The sequence below is a fragment of the Mus musculus genome, chromosome 9, assembly GCF_000001635.26.
Source record: "Mus musculus strain C57BL/6J chromosome 9, GRCm38.p6 C57BL/6J".
Taxonomy (NCBI): Eukaryota; Metazoa; Chordata; class Mammalia; order Rodentia; family Muridae; genus Mus; species Mus musculus.
The window spans coordinates 76,749,254-76,766,025 of NC_000075.6; the positions used below are offsets into that span (position 1 = coordinate 76,749,254).

General features: G+C 36.0%; 1 long non-coding RNA gene across 2 annotated transcripts in view; it reads left to right on the forward strand.

The window, feature by feature from the left end:
* The first annotated feature begins 5,508 nt into the window (after positions 1-5,508).
* Positions 5,509-16,772, forward strand: part of Gm34158 — a 30,093-nt gene continuing 18,829 nt past the window's right edge. For both annotated transcript variants that reach the window (XR_870928.1, XR_379636.2), the window contains exons 1-2: positions 5,509-5,688; positions 6,838-6,857. This is a non-coding gene — a long non-coding RNA (predicted gene, 34158). The remainder of the gene's footprint in view (positions 5,689-6,837; positions 6,858-16,772) is intronic.

Genomic DNA, 16,772 nt, shown 5'->3' on the forward strand with positions numbered 1-16,772 from the left:
TCTTTGTATTGCTCTCTGTCTCTATTTTATTGATTTTAGCCTTCCATTTGATAACTTCTTTCACTTTATTTCTCTTGGGTGTGCTTACTTCTTTTTGTTTTAGAGCTTTCAGGTGTGCTGTTAAGTTTCTAGTCTGAGATGTCTGCAGTTTTTTAAGGTAGGCACATAGTGCTATGAACTTTCCTCTTAGCACCGCTTTCATTAAATCCCATAAATTTGGATTTGTTTTGTGTTCATTTTCATTGAATTTGAGAAAGTCTTGAATTTTTCTTTATTTCTCTCTTGGCCAATTTTGGTTGAGTGGAAATTGTTCAGTTTCCATGTGTTTGTTGTATGCTTTCTGTTCTTTCTGTTTTTGATACCCAGCTTTAATCCATGGAGGTCTGATAGGATGCAGGGGTTATTTTAATTTTCATGTATGTGTTGAGACTTGGTCTATTCTCTTGTGTTTGGGAGAGATGTTCTATAAATACCTCTTAGGCATATAACCTCAGATGTCTATAGAAACCAGGCAAGTAAAAATGACTTGGGGTGAGAGGGAAGCCATAGGCAGGGTAATAGCAGAATTGAGGTGAAGGTACAAATGGGGGAATAGGGGTTGGTTTTTGACTGGGGAGGGAGGGAGGTCAGTACATGTGCAGAGGAAGAGAAGAGCATAAGGAAGACCAAGGATACTTGAAAAATCTGTAAGGAATAAGATTCCTTCATATTTATTTAAATTACATTTCATGTGTATATATGCAGCTTAAATAAATTGCCACTTTAGGTGACAATACTCCGCCCTGAAGCCATAGAATATCTAACAAAATCCCAGTTCCAGGAACGATAAAAGCCCCCTTCTAATTCTTGATTAGGGAAGTCCATGGGACTCCTCAAATAATATAGGCTACTGCTGTTGCCCCTAGTTACCTCCCAAACATTGAATGTGAAGACATTGTACTTCAGACAGAAAACTTGGACCCCAAAGCCCAATGCTAGTTTTCAGAGGAGGAGAAGGTGGTATGCAACCAACAAAGGGAGGTTGTGATGTATATGAACCACAACAATGATCAGTATGGCAAAATATTCCTACAGGTGCAATGGTGGTTCTCACATCTTGATAGTAACCAACATATATTTAATTGAACTAAAGGCCCACTTAGCAAAAAGGAAATCATGCCAAATATTAGAGACTTACCTAACTACCCAGGGCTAGTGAGATCATGCGTCTTAGACCAGAACTTACTACTGTCTCCTTATTAGGTTACTGTGATTCCTAAATGTATCCTAAAACTCGCACCCACAGTTAAGTATAGCTGTTTTCATCTAAGAAGCTTTTGTTTTTGCTGTAAATGGAGACTGATTCAGAAATTCACAGGTAGTTAAAATGCAGGGACCAACTGATCATGGCCTATCCATCTGCAACGGGCATACCTACAACACAATCCCTACATTCCTACATTTAATGTTCATGAAACATTATGGAAACGTTGCAGAAAGGTTATAAGAGCCAGATAACCAGGCAGCATGTTGGAAGATTGAGGCTTTTTGATATGACAGGGAAACTATAGCTATGATAACTCAACAACACAGTTGCTTAAAGATGACTTGACACTAGTTGTCATGCTGTGAATGAAGGAGATTACACCAGGTTCCACCTCTCGATAAAGAATTACAAATAATTAACAACCTAGGAAGTAGAGATATTTAATCTTCTCCAAAGATGAGCACCCTAAATGGTTATCCAATTCCAAGTAGGCAGCCCCCCAAATCACAAACAAACAGATGACCACCAACAAAAACCCCAGACTACATAGAAGCAACAATAAATATATATATTCAACAGGTTACATTTATGTATGTATTCATCTATATCCATGTAATAATACTCACAATAAAAGAATAGGAGTCCATGAATTTGAATGAGCACAGGCAGGGAGACATAGGAGAGATAGAAGGGAAGAAAGGGAAGAGGGAAAGGCTGTAGCTACATTTTAATTAAGAAATAGAAAAATAAGGAGGCAAAAATGTGTTCAATTTTAAAAAAGAACTCTTAGCAATTTTGATTCAGTATGTGGTAACAGCCACATTCTTACGTATCTTTTTATGAATCTTATTAAATAAAAAATGCAGTAAAATGTCAGGAAAAACAGAGTAAGCTGTAGCGGTCAGAAGATACACAAATGGAAACATCATTCAGGAAAAAAAAAAAAACATTGCTGTCCTCCATCTTAGGGAAGATAGAAACCCAGTGGCAGCAGTCATGGTGAGGTGCCATCGGCAGTCATAGTCACGTTTAATTAAATGAATTCACCAGTAGGTAGGTTATGTCACCTCAGAGGAACAGGGGCTGTACATAAGATCTTGATTTTACCCAAAGAATGGCAGGACTTCCCAGTAAGATGGATAAAACCAATCAAGGGTTGAATTTTGTGGGCATGGAAATATAGAACTACAAAAAGTATTCTTGTGAAACTAATTCATCATTGCAGTAAAAATATAGGCTATAATGTTAGTAAAATAATACTATTTTATTCAGATCCTCATAATTGACCACATCAAAAATACTCAGTCAACTCACCCATATACAAATATTATTTATGGGCTATTCTGATTTCCTTAGATCAAATAGACATGGTAGATTTTGTTGTTGTTTGTTTGTTTAAATTCTTCACTATGACTGAGATATTTGATGCATTTTTTGTGCTTTATTGTAATTTTATTTTTTCTTTTTCTAAAGTAATTTTATTCCACAGTAGTAGATTTCCACCCTTGACTGGCTGCTGTTTCCTGATAGGTAGTGATTTCCCTTTTCTTTACCACCACAGCCTTATAATAATAATTTTTGAAAAATAATCTAACAAAGATGTAGCCGTTGCCTTGATTGGATACACACTGAGAATCTTGCGTCTATTAGTTTTTGCAATTCATGATACACATTTACAAAAATCATAGTCTTAAACATGAATTTCCATTGTGTTCATAGTAAGGAAAATTTAAAACTAGTTTCTAACAGCCCACTTGACTATCTGTACTTGGGATGGCTGTCTTTAACCTGGGAGCACAATGAATTGAGCAACTTTCAGTATTTTAAGAATTAATTCAATAAAAATATCAGGAGGTAAGGTTACTTGACAACACATTGAAACATGTTTTTCTTCACATAAAAAATATCTACCTTTTTCTCAGTTGGTATTGTTAAGGCGACCTATATCCCATGGACATGCAAGGCATTTTCCTTGCCTCATCTTTTGCATTGTGGTTGTTACACTTTAGTGTATGTGCACTGTCTATCAAGCAGGTCTATTAATTTTTTCAGATCACCAAAGTAACCAATTTCTTTTACCCTGTAATGCACTAAAACTCAAGTGTTATATTTCTTGTTTCATAAAAGCTCTCTGTGCTTTAATTTCACTCTCTGAAGAGGCTACATTTCTTTTTTGTTTGTTGAATTTTAAAGTATTTTCCTGCATTTTCATCTATTTTGGCCATGATGGGAACCACCTGTTCTTTTTATTCAATTAAGACTTTGGCCTTGATTTTACTGAATCTTTTCAAGATGCATCATTGCTTTCGTCTGCCTTATAAATTTAGAGGACATCGGCTTTTTACATCAAAATTACAGAAACTGCCTTTGTAGCATTTCACTAGGAAGCAGAGTATATAGTCAGCTGGCAACATTGTAACTCCTTCCATAGAAGTCTATGAAGAGACAACTTTCTGAACAGAACATCCATAGTACAGGCAGTAAGATCAACAATTAATAAATGGAACTTCATGCAATTGAAAAAGCTTCTGTAAGGTAAAAGCACCATCACTTGGACAAAGTGGCAGCCTATCAAATGAGAAATTATCTTCACCAACTCTTCATCCAATAGAAGACTAAAATCCAAAATATTTAAAGACCCAAAGAATCCAGATATCAAAAAAGGAAATCCAATTAGAACTGGGGTACAGATCTAAACAGATTCCTCAACAGAGGAATCTCAAATGGCTAAACAACAACATCAAAAATGTTCAACATCCTTATCCATCAGGAAAATGCAAATCAAAATGACTCTGAGATTCCATCTAACACCTATCAGAATGGCTAAGTTCAATTGCACAAGTAACAGGTAAGGATGTAGAGCAAGGGTAAGACTCTTCCATTGCTGGTGGGTGTGCAATGTACAGCCACTATGGAAGTCAATATGACAGTTCCTCAAAAAATTGAGAATTGGCCTACCTCAAGACCCAGCTGTATCACTCACTCTTGGGTATATACCCAAAGGATGCTCCATCCTACCACAAGTTCATTTGCTCAATTATGTTCATTGTGGCTTTACTCATAATAGCTAGAAGTTGGAAGCAACCTACTTAGATGTCCATTAACAAAAGAATGTATAAAGAAAATGTGAGACATTTAGACAATAGAGCAATAATCAGCTGTGAAAAAAATGTTAAATGAAATTTACAGGCAAATAGATGCAACTAGAAAATATTATTCTGAATGAGGTAACCTAAATCTTGAAAGACAAATATTTATTTACTCAAATATTTATTTACTCAAATATATATTTATTTATTATTTAATAAGTGAACAAATGGTATTTATTCACTTATTAGTATACCAGATGTTAAATACAAGATAATTAAGCTATAATCCACAGACTCAAAGAGGTTATGTAATGAGTGAGGCTTTAGTGAGGACATATGTATTTCCCTGGGATAGGAAAATAGAATAAATTCTGCAGGTGGACTGGAATGGATCAGGTTTGGGGTTTAAAGGAGTGACAAAATGCAGTGAAAGATTGCTGGTATTAGGATGGGGCATTAGGCGGGACAGTGTGCAAACTTATTGCAGTAGAAACTTCCTGGAATCCATAAGAGTGAAGCTAGTGAAGACTCCTCGTACTAGAGAATATGGAGTGTGAACTGCCGTCTTTTGTAGCCAGGCAAGGCTTCTAGTTGTGGTCCATGGTTGTATTTGGTCAAGCTATTGACTGATAGTGTCCTGTGGAGACCTCCAAACAACACAGGCTGATGGTAGGACAGAGAGTCACTTGCTGAAAACTGACAGCAGGGACCCTTTACCAAGGACAACAGTAAAGTTGAAATTTCTGTTTTCCTTGGAAACTCAGTTGTGTCATGTGATTTTTTTTTTCCTGGAAACTGTCTTATGAGAGGATGTTTTTGCTGAAGCAGACACATGAAAGGATATATTGTTGAGAGTAGACACATGGTGTTTTTCTGCAAGCCACCTGGAAAAGGGGCATGTAGATGTTTTGCTATAAAGGATGAATAAGAGAACACGTGATGTTTGAAAAGAGTATAACTATAATCCAACAGACAGTGAATGAGGCTGTGTGGTATTGGTTTGCCTTACCAATCTTTGCTGGTCTTTAGACATTGCTGATGGTGGTTTTCATTTGATGACACTGTGTGGAATTGGTTCACTTTGCCACTCTTTGCTGATCATAGTTCACTGTGACTTCATAGAAGAAAAAAAAATACACAGAACTGGTGGTGTTCCAGAGGCTTCTTGCAGCTTCCACAGAAAAACCAATTGTCAGAGCCTCATTTGTGTCTTCTGTATGGAACTGCCATTGATGATTCATGAATGGTGTTTGTGAGTGGATTAAGAGCTACCACAGCTAATTCATGTGGGCTGAACTGCTGATATCCTGATCACGCAGATGGGATTCGTCCCAAAGAACTCTTTCTAAACAGGTTCACATTCTCCGTTGCCCTATTAACCTTTCCTCTCTACACCTCTGGTGGGTAGTGGGCTAGAAAGGAGGATAAAGCATTTAAGTACACTTATTAAAGTAGGTTTTGAAAAAATAAGCCTAAAAATACACACAGCTCATTGAATGTAGAGAGGCTGAGTTAGTGCCTGCATGGAAACTTCACCTCTATATTCTAGTCACTTTTGTGCACTACCCAAGCCACAGAGCTTTCTACCTAGTCTGATCTGCCTGCAAGATGCTGGGACAACAGTGGTACAGAACTGTGAGAATGACCAACCAATGTCTGGCTTAACTTGAGTTCTATACCATGACAGGGAATCCATGCTTGCCGCTGCCTGGATGGACAGGAACTGAAGACAGACTGGATAGCCAAGAGACCTAGGGTAGAACCAAACACAACTGGCAAAGGAAAAAGTCAATGAAATGTTCCTCATGATATTCTGACATACTCATAAATTGGTGCCATGTTCAGTCACTATCAGAAAGGATTTTTCCAGTGGCTGATGCGAGTGAATGCAGAGAATCACAGCCAGATATTAAGCAGAGTCTAAGTTGGAGGTCTCCATTAGGTATTGCCTCTTGAAGCTTTGGGATCTCCAGGAAAAGGGGCGAGGAAAAATTATAAGAATCAAAGGGGATGGAGGATGCCTGGAGAACATGGACATCTGAAACAACTAAGCATGGTTCACATGTGCTCCAAGAGACTAGAGCAGCAAGCATGGGGCTTGCATAGGTCTACACTAGGTTCTCTGTGTATATATTAGGACTGTTAGCTTGTTTTGTTTATGGGTCTTCTAATAGTGGGAGCAGGTGTACCTCTGACTCTCTTGCCAGCTCTTGGGACTCTTCCTATGATAGAATTGCCTTGTACAGCCTTGATAGGAGGCCTTTTGTATTTATATTTTATTTTGTTTTGTCATGTTTGGTTATTGGTTTTTGGAGGCCTGCTCCTTTCTGAAGTAAAATGGACAAGGAGTCAATCTGGGAGAGAGAGGAGGTTGTAGGTAAGACTGGTGTTAGCAGAAACTGTGGTAAGGATGCATTATGTAAGAGAATAATGTAGTTTCAATAATAATAATAATAATAATAATAATAATAATAATAATAATGAGATTGCTTTGTGTTTCAGACCTCTCCAACTGTTTTGAGGTAAGTGCCCTCCAAAGTTACATGATATGGCCAGAGGGAAGTTAAACCCAGCTCAGGTTGGAGGGGCCACATCAAGACTGAGGCTGTGACAATTTTATTAAAAACAATCAGACTTTTTATACTCAGAATTAGAATATGGTGTCAATTGCCAGGATCAATGATGTTTGCAAGCTATGCAGGGCACACAAGAATAATATCTACATCCAATTGTTCTGTCAAGCTTCTGTTTCCTTGACTTCCAAGGGAATATACAGAGAAACACAGGGCTGCCTGAATGCTTAACTGCCTGAGGGAACACCTTGGTTTCTCAGGAAGTGAGAGGCACACAGTGCCCTAAGAGCCATGGATTCTACCCTGAAAAACCTATGACACATGCTTCTCAAGGCATCTTGTTCATGCCAACTCCATGGTTCCCTGTATTTTAGGGAAAATTACCTTCTTCAAATTTCATGGAAAATTTGTATAGCCTCTCAGAAGATCCACTTTCTGAGACACCAGGAGAATGGAGCCGCCTCTTCAGAATTTGCACTGCCAACTTTCACTTATCAAAACAACAGTAATACATTTCTCACCTAGGATCTATGGCTTCTCTAGCCACTGGTGTTGACTATGTTTACCATGCTAAGCATCCATTTCATCCTACATATCAAGGGCTGAAGCCCAATCAAGATAGTAGGTGATTATTCCCATAAATAGTCATACCACGATTGCACTAGTGGGCACACCTTGCCTAGCAAGTCACTATGTAGTACTTTTTTTTTGGTGACTTTTTCTCCTCCAGAAGCCTGCACAATGTTTTCAGTGAAACCTAGTCAGCAGGGTTCTGGACAGTTCAATATTGATTTCACAAGGTTCTACACCTGAAGTTTATTAATATCTTGGACCATAGGGTCTTACCAGGCAGTTATGGAGAAATCAAGAAATGGCAAGTTGTTTTTGATGATTTGCCTTATTTATTTATTTATTTATTTATTTATTTATTTATTTATTTTTTCTTGTTTTGAGTGCTCCTCAGGCTTTCCTGACAAATAATTGATAAGTAGGTAACCTGTGTCTGGCACTGAGATTTACATTTAATAACTGATGGGATATCTCTGTTTAAACTGTTTTTAAAATAGGCTTTAGTTAAATTACAAAACTAACTAAGGATTCATAAGCCTTCTTCATACATCTTTAGTTTTTGTTAATGAATGTAGCCGCTACTTCATATTTCCTTTCCATAATTTCTCCCATGCCCACTTAACGCTATAGCTCTTGGTTACTTTTACTCATTATTTCATATTACTATGTTCTACTGTCTCCTTTTATTATATTTACTACTTTTAGACTGAACAACTACTAGATCCTTGAACTTTCCACTGGGAAATAGCCATCGCTAGACTAGCTGGACCATAGCCTGTAATCTATTATAATAACTCCATATATACAATATAATGTTATAAATAAATTATATAATGTATATAATATTATGCAGTATGCATATTGTATTGTATAATACAACATATTATACAATATTACATTATATAATATATACATATTATGTATATTATATTTGTAATAGTAATATATATTATATATGATATAGCATATTATAATATTACCATATTAAGATAATTTGATATATAATACATTATAATATATTGTCTTATCCAGTGCTGGATCCTGCATATTAAAATATAATAATATAATAAACCCCATATATACAGAAGTTTATGAGAATATATATGTATATATATATACACATATATGCATGTATATGTATATATATACATATATATATTCAGAATATCAAAGAAGAATCACTACCGATATCATTCAAATCATTCATGAATTAGAAACAGAAGGAAAGTTTTCAAATTCACCTCATAAAATCAACATTACCCTGATAACAAATCCAGATGGAGTCAAAACATAAAAGGAAAATTAAAATTTGATCTTCCTGATGAATGTAGATATAAAAATTTTCAATATAGTACCACCAATCTACAGGACTGAGGAGATGGATCAGTAGTTAACAGCACTACTTTCTCTTGTAGAGGACCTAGGTTTGTTTCCTAGCATCCCAGTTCAAGGTTATCCATAACTCAAGATACAGAATATTCAGGGACCTCTTCTGCTTCACGTGGGTACCAGGCACACATGTTACACTTGTATACATGTAGGCAAAACACTGACCACATAACATGAAAATAAATAAATCTTCTTAAAAAATACTGACAAACCAGATTCAAATTCATGTCAAAAAGGCCTTTCACTACAAATAAATGGGTTTAACTGCAGAAATTCAAAAATGTTTCAGTATGAATATTAATCAATAAATGTTATCCATCATGTAAATAAACTCAGACAATTATATGACTTTATCATTTGATAAAGAAAAAGCCTTTTAATAAATTCAATATCTCTGCATGAAAATAGTGATACAGGGATTAGAAACAAAGGTAGTCAAGATAATAATGGCTATATGCTAATAATGGTATAAACAACAAGCTTACAGCTAGCGTCATATTAAAATGAAGAAAAACTTAAAGCCTCAAAGTTTTCACTAAAACTTGCAAGGACACAAAGGTGTCCATTCTTCCCACACCTAGTCAGTCCAGTGCAGTGCCTGAAAGTTTACCAAGTGCTATAACTCAAGAGAAGGCAGGAAAAAGATACAACTAGGAAAAGAGACTTCAAATTTTTGCATACAACTGATATGATCATTTAAGAAAAATAAATACTCCACCAAAAACCTCTTAGAGCTTAAAAGTTCATCAAAGTAGCAGTATCAAAAATTAACATAAAAATCAAGATATTTCCTATATGTCAATAATAAACATACTGAAAAATGAATCAGGGCAACAAACTTACTCACAACACACACACACACACACACTCACACACACAGGACTATTCATAACCAAGGAAATGGAAAACACATACAAAACATACAAATATAACTTTAATACATAAATAAATAAATAAATAAATAAATAAATAAATAAATAAATAAATAAATAAATGAAAAGGAGGAAGACATCAGATGAAAAACCCATATTGTAAAAAAAAAAAAGCCATCCTACTATTTTTATAATGACTGTTCATTGTAGACTTCATTTACTTTTTAAAAAGACATGTTTTTTGCTACCTTAACAGAAAGTTTTATTTTCACACTTTTTATTTTGGAATTCCTTATCAATCTGCCAGTATTGTTCCAGTTTTCTATAACCCATAATTTTCCTTCATAGACAGTGCTATTCTTATGGTTAACCTTATACTAGTCAATGTCTACATCTCTTTATCATGAAGCATCTAGTTCTATAAACTCATGTCTATTCTATACTTGAAGACTGTTACCCCTCACTGCTGTTATGAAACATGTCTCATAGTTTATCTTTGTCAAAGCACTTTAAAATGTTCTCTTAAACCATTTGCTTGAAAGACTTTTTACATTCTTTTACTCTGAGATAGTGCCTGTCTTTGTTGTTGAAGTATGTTTCTTGTATGCAGCAAAATGCTGGATCTTACAATGTATCTTCACATACTTGTATATATATATATATTCCATCCTCTTTCTTTTCCTCTTCCTCCTACTTTTCCCACTTCCTTCTCCCCTTTTATGTTCCATTTTACTCAATGAAACACACAACTTCTAAAGCAACAGAGAAACTGAAGATTTAAGAATTTAAGAGTAAAATATTCCTCTTTGTATAAAAGGTACTTACCTGGTTAGGTTTACACAAAGTCTTTACATTAAAAAAAAATACATTCCCTAATGGGAAAATGGAACTTATTTAAAGGATAAAAGATATGTTCTACATCCCAGGAGAGTGACAAACAAAAATATACAATATAAACAGAGGGATGTATCCACTGTCCTTTTTCTCAAAGTAGATAATTTACACAGATAATTAACATAAACTAAGTTATTATATTGCTTTCATACATGTAAACAAATATAAAAGCCTGATTTCTAAATTTTTAGGGTTATATTACTAAAATATGTAATTCTAATAGGTGAAATAAATTAGTATAATCATTTAAAGTGGTTGTCTGCACACTGAGCAGGGTTTATTTCAAAACCGTTTTATCTTCTTGGCATATATGAAGCATGATATACAGTGTCCTTTTTGTTGTGGGTAGTGCAACCATTTAGATATTTACATTGAAAAGACATCAAGGTTCCATGGCTTTAAGAGGAAAGCTAGAGTGCCACAGTTTCTTCTTATACTATTTGACATCTCAACACTTACAGTAATTCGATTATATCAATATCTTATATTGAGCATCTGCTGAGAGTTCTTGTCTTTCTTCACCAAGACTATGACATTCTGAATTTAGATACCACTTTCATGTTCTATACTCACCAGACTGCAACCAGTTACCTATTTCATTTATAGTAGCTTTGGATCTAGCCTACAGGGATTCTCTTCCAGGTTACCATTACTGGATATTTCAGAGCATACCTCTCTTGTATATAATAAATATACAAGGCCAGACCTGAATCAAATGAAACAGAAATGCTAGCATGTTTGTGGTACTTTCTTTGTAACCAGATAATCCACATGACTTTTCTTCTGTTTCACTGATCTTGGATTCTAGGTGAAACAGATGCTCTGGAGGGCAAATCTGGAGGTGGGAACACTTCCAGCAGCTTTTCCACAAGGTAGTTTTCATCACTCCCATTTTCAAAGTGACTCCCATTTCCACTCACTGATGTGCAAGGTCTCCTGGCACCTGCTGACACTCCATATGTTTCTGTAGATCAGCATTTATATACTTTTTCTGTTTTGTTTTTTTTCCCAGAGAAGCTTAGCATGCTAACCACATCTAAATATCTTTTTTTTATAGAAAAAAATTCTCTTTTAGAGGACAGTACACTAAACTTGTATATCTGCACCTCCAAGGGATGCCCAAGATACATTTTTCTGAAACGTGTATTTTGTGCATCAACAGACATTAATGACTTCCAAAGCCGGCCTTTGATCTAGCCAGGCTGGCCTGTTCCAAATCTGCAATAGACACTTACGTGTAGGTGTTGGGTGGAAGCCTGAATCAATGTGGAGAATGTGTCTACTTGAAATTGTGAGTGAAAGCATCGCTTCTCACCCCACTAGATACTTTTCCTTTGGACTGGCAACCAACAAGGGTCTTTCAAAAAACTTCATTTCATTACACTTATGTGCCCCAATCTCTGAAGCAGTCCAATGCATGGAGCCTGGTGAGAATGGAAGCTCATGGAGAAAAACAAACAAACAAACATAAACAAACAAACACCTCCCTTAAACCTGAGTGAAAAGAACAGCGATTGCTCCTCAAGCTCCACTTGTTCCTCTGTCCTCCTGCAGACACTGAGGGCTGCAGAGACTCCAAAGGTCTTGGGGATCTCCCTCTACTGCAGGCCCAACTGCTGAACCTCTCTTGTTCAACCTCTTTACAACTGAACTTACTATCACATCTCTTTGTAACCTCCAGGTTGTTTTTTTTTTTTTTTTTTTTTTTTTTGGAAAATTATCCCCATTCTGGCTTTCAGAAACATTTTGAAATAGCATGTACTTTTGAGTTATTTCGGTGTGACTCTCGTAAAATCAAGTCTGGACAAACTGCTCTTCATCTTTTACCACTAACATAATGAGTAATAAAAATTGTGCTATTTTACTCCAGGGGACCGGATATTGCCCCACCCTGATTCTTTTACTCCAGTCCTGATACTCAAGTGGGTGGTTTTAAGAGGGAGAGTTGACGACAGATAATGATGCAGGGAGGAGGAAGATTTACATACGTGACACAGGAGGAGAAGTAGCCATATTCAGGGCATGTTAGAATACAGGCTGACAGAAAGAGAAGCACTCACCAGAAACTGTTCAGGCTTAGGGTACTACTCTGATGTAGAAATCCTCTCCCTCTCTCATCTCATCATCTGTAAATATTAGATGCATTCATTACCCCCCCCAAACATGAGTATAAGCCTTTTTAACTGAAAGTGGCTTGATATGTGCTGAGCTTCCCATAGCCTAAGAATATGCCTCTTATGAAAATGAGAAAATACAGGCATATTTTTCAATTCCTGCACAGCATGACTGACATAAGGAACAGAACTTCCAGTTTTGCTGTTACTCCACTGATGGAACACAGAGGTGGATATTTCATGAGCACAAATGTTTTACATCTTTTCTTTGAAGGAAATTGCTGGAGACATTAAAAATACATAGTTACATAGAGATAGCTAGTTTCTGAGCATAAAAGAGCTTTAAAAACATGTTCATATTCAAGGTTTCAATTAAAAGACTAAAGGGAAAATTAAGTTTCCTGATTGAATATATATACATTATTGATGACACCTGCATCTATTTTTTAATCAAATATTCTAAGAGAATCAGAGAACACTTCAAGTCCTGATTGGACTATAATTTAATGCTTTTTCATGCAACAGCAAATGTAATTTTGATCTTAAAATGTTGTTCAAATTATGTATTTAGGATCTCAAAGAGATAGCTAAATGTTATCTTCTCTACTGAAGTTATAAGAGAGAATACAAAAATTAAATTTCTCATATTTTGGTGTATCTGAGCTTAATTTGGCAAAGGACTTATGGCCGAAAATTTCATGATTATGCAACTCTTTCAATTTGTCTGTTATTGCCTGAACATGCAGCCTACAAAAGTTTCAACTTAATTGTATCATATGTTTCCAACAGAATTCCATTTGGCTTCATTAAGCAGGAAAAGGATTGCAATGGCTTAGCTGAATTTGTGTATGCAGTACTCACAACCCCACTGTGTGTGTTTGTGTGCCCATTTTTCAAGTAACACAGAAGCATGATACACAACTAAGACCTCACTCTAAGGTGCAGTGATGGGACAGACTTTCATTCCCACTTCTCACACACAGCTTTCATGTTTGTGGCATTCATTCACAAACCCTTGGGAGGAAGGAAGTCATACAATAAATGGGAGTCTCTTAAGAAAATAAAAGCTGCCTGGATGGTTTACATTTTTTGCAAATTTATTTTCATAGGGATTTTATAATGAAGGGAAGTAACTAACTACATAATTACTGTACAATCTTTTTTTTTCCTCAAAGGCTCAAAAAGTCTCCTCCTAATAATTAACTCAGATAACTAATTTTCAAAAAGTTGAGCTCAAGGCTGGAGAGATGGCTCAGTGGTTAAAAACACCGGCTGCTCTTCTAAAGGACCCAGGTTTTACAAATACACACATAGGCAAAACACTCAACAGTCTTAAAGCTAAAAAATGTTAACCTGCTTTCTCATGTTCTTGACTTCTACTTTTTCTACTATGTCTCTGAGTATTTTAATTATACTTAGTGGACTAACTTTTCTTATCTCCTTATGATCAAATTCCTGTTGCATTTTATTGAACTTTTTTGGAATTGCTGTAAGATCATCATGAGAATCACACTCTGAGGAGTAGAAACATATCCCAGATACTTTTGCCATTTAGCTCTGTGAACTGTGTCTCCGTGGGTCACTCAGACTAGTCAGGCATTCTTGCACTAAGTTCTTGGCTTGAGATCCATCCGTGACTATCTTTTAGCTAGATCTCATTTACAAACATAGTGTAAACATAAGGCTTCAAATGCTTGTAAGCTATACCTTATTCCATGAAAATGTTATCCTGTGACATGTCTTGGGGAATGTTAATTAACAAGGTCGGTGGGTGTGGCTATCTAGGTATTGGGTATATTACTAGAGAATACTTCCTCAAAAGCAGAAACTTCTTATTTTTATTTTGTGAATAAGAATGCTTTGAGAAGGGAAGAATTCCACTTGCATTAGGAAGAACTTACTGTTTTCATATTCAGATGAACAAAAGGGAAAGAAGAGCTTCAGTAGACTCATGTTTGCAACTTGCTCCATTTCACTGTGTTTCCCCGAGGCTCATTTGTCTTTAAGAATACAGTGTCCTGGAGTTCCTTTCTTCTCACATAGCATCTGAACTGCAAAAATTGTCAGCCCTGGTCCTTTCCTATGTCAGGTCACTCTGTCAGCCTTGTACTTGGCTAATGTTCCATTGTCCATTCAAGTCCGATCATGCATTTTCTCCTTTGGAACACTTCAAGATTTATTTCCTAAAATTATTGTCACAATAGAAACTTTTAAAAATGTATAAGGGCATGCATTTCCATGGCTATTTTCATACTTGGCAGAATTTTATTTATAATATTGAAGTTTATTTTGTTTTATTTTTTTTTTCATTGTGTCCTTGGCTTTATTAGACTATAATCAGTAAAATAATAAAATAAATAAATGCATCAACACATAAGGAATAGTGAAGCATTGATCACTTGGGTGTTCCTCTCCATAGGAAAGTGAATGCCATCACTTAGGGCTGAGTCCCAACTGCGTTACTTCCTTGTCACATTCTTGCAGAAGGAAATGAAACTTGATGTATAGTAGTTTCTTCTTTGTCTTTGTTTATCATCTGCTTACTTGTGCTGATTCCTAGTTATTTACTTGCTTCTTGGGTAAAGTGTGTGTTGTCATATACAAATACAGGTAGTGTCTACCATGTACTGTTTAGTCTTTACATATTTGTCTATAACTCCCTTTTTAGTACTTCATGCTGCTCTTCATTTGTACTTTAACCGTGATTCATCCACTTATAATACACTGTCTTGTTCTGTACTTTATTTCTTCTGCATTTTCCTGCTCTTATGAATAATAAGATGTACTTTGGAATAGTAAATATACTCTAGATGTGTCTTATGCCCACGTTAAAGAATTTTTGTATGGTTAACGTTTTCCACGACTTAGGAAATTGAAGCTCTCCTCCTCAGTAAATGCTCTCATTAATAAAAGAGTTTAAAAACAGCTGCAGAAGGAAGATTGGGGAAAATTTTCTTAGAGTTTGGGTTGCAAACAGTGGTACATACAAGATGAAAGTCTTAGCAACTTACAGAGGGTTGGATGTGAGGACTACAGTCATGATTTTTCCTTGAGCCTTGAAGTCAGAGAAATAGAAGAAGCCCAGAAGATCATAGGAAGCTTCCTTTGGAGTGATGGGCCAGGGATCTGAAGTCAGAAAGCAGCCATCCAAGTCTCTTGAGCTCCATGCAAAGGATTTAACTATGGACACATTCTTACAAAATGAAATAGAGTTAGATGTGGTGGTATATGCCTTCAATCCCAGAACTAGGAAGGCAGAGGCAGACAGAGTGAGTTTGAGACCAGTCTAGTCTACAGAGCAAGTTCAGGATAGCCACGGTTACACAGAGAAACCCTCTCTCAAAATCCCAAACCCAAACCAAACCAAATCAAACCAAATTAACCAACTAACCAACCGACCAATCAACCAACAAAATAATCAAAAACCCAAAGAAATAGAAACAGCTTGTTATAAAAGGAAAATTATACTTGAAAATGGTTATGGCCTCATAAGCTGAGTAAGGAGCTATAAAAAGCACCTGGCCATGCTGTGTATACAACTCCTTATGTGCAACATCCAAGAACCTCCCTTTAGATTTTATTTATTTTATTTTTATGCTTGCTGCCCTTTAGATAAATCCCAGGTAAAGAAGGACTTCCAATCTTCCTTTGCAAACAGGATGCTTTCATGTTAATCTTAATATTTCTGATTAGTCCATAGTCTGCCTTACTACCATTTTAGATTATATACTATGCTAAAGTGCACTAGTCATCTTCACCATAAGGTTGCTTAGTAGGGTCTGGGTTAGCTAACGACAAAGATAAGTTGCTTCAAACATTACTTACCCCAGGGCACTCTCTTAGGGGAAGGCTAGAACACAGCACAGTGAGTGTAATGCAACAGGCAGGCTATTCTCCAGCTCATGTAACAAATGGACTGGTCGCTACCTAAAGGAGTTTATTCTCTGGCATAAACAACAAATTGAAAGACCACACCGAAGACCAAGATGCAGAGAATAGAAAAGTAACAACTGTATATTTGGGAT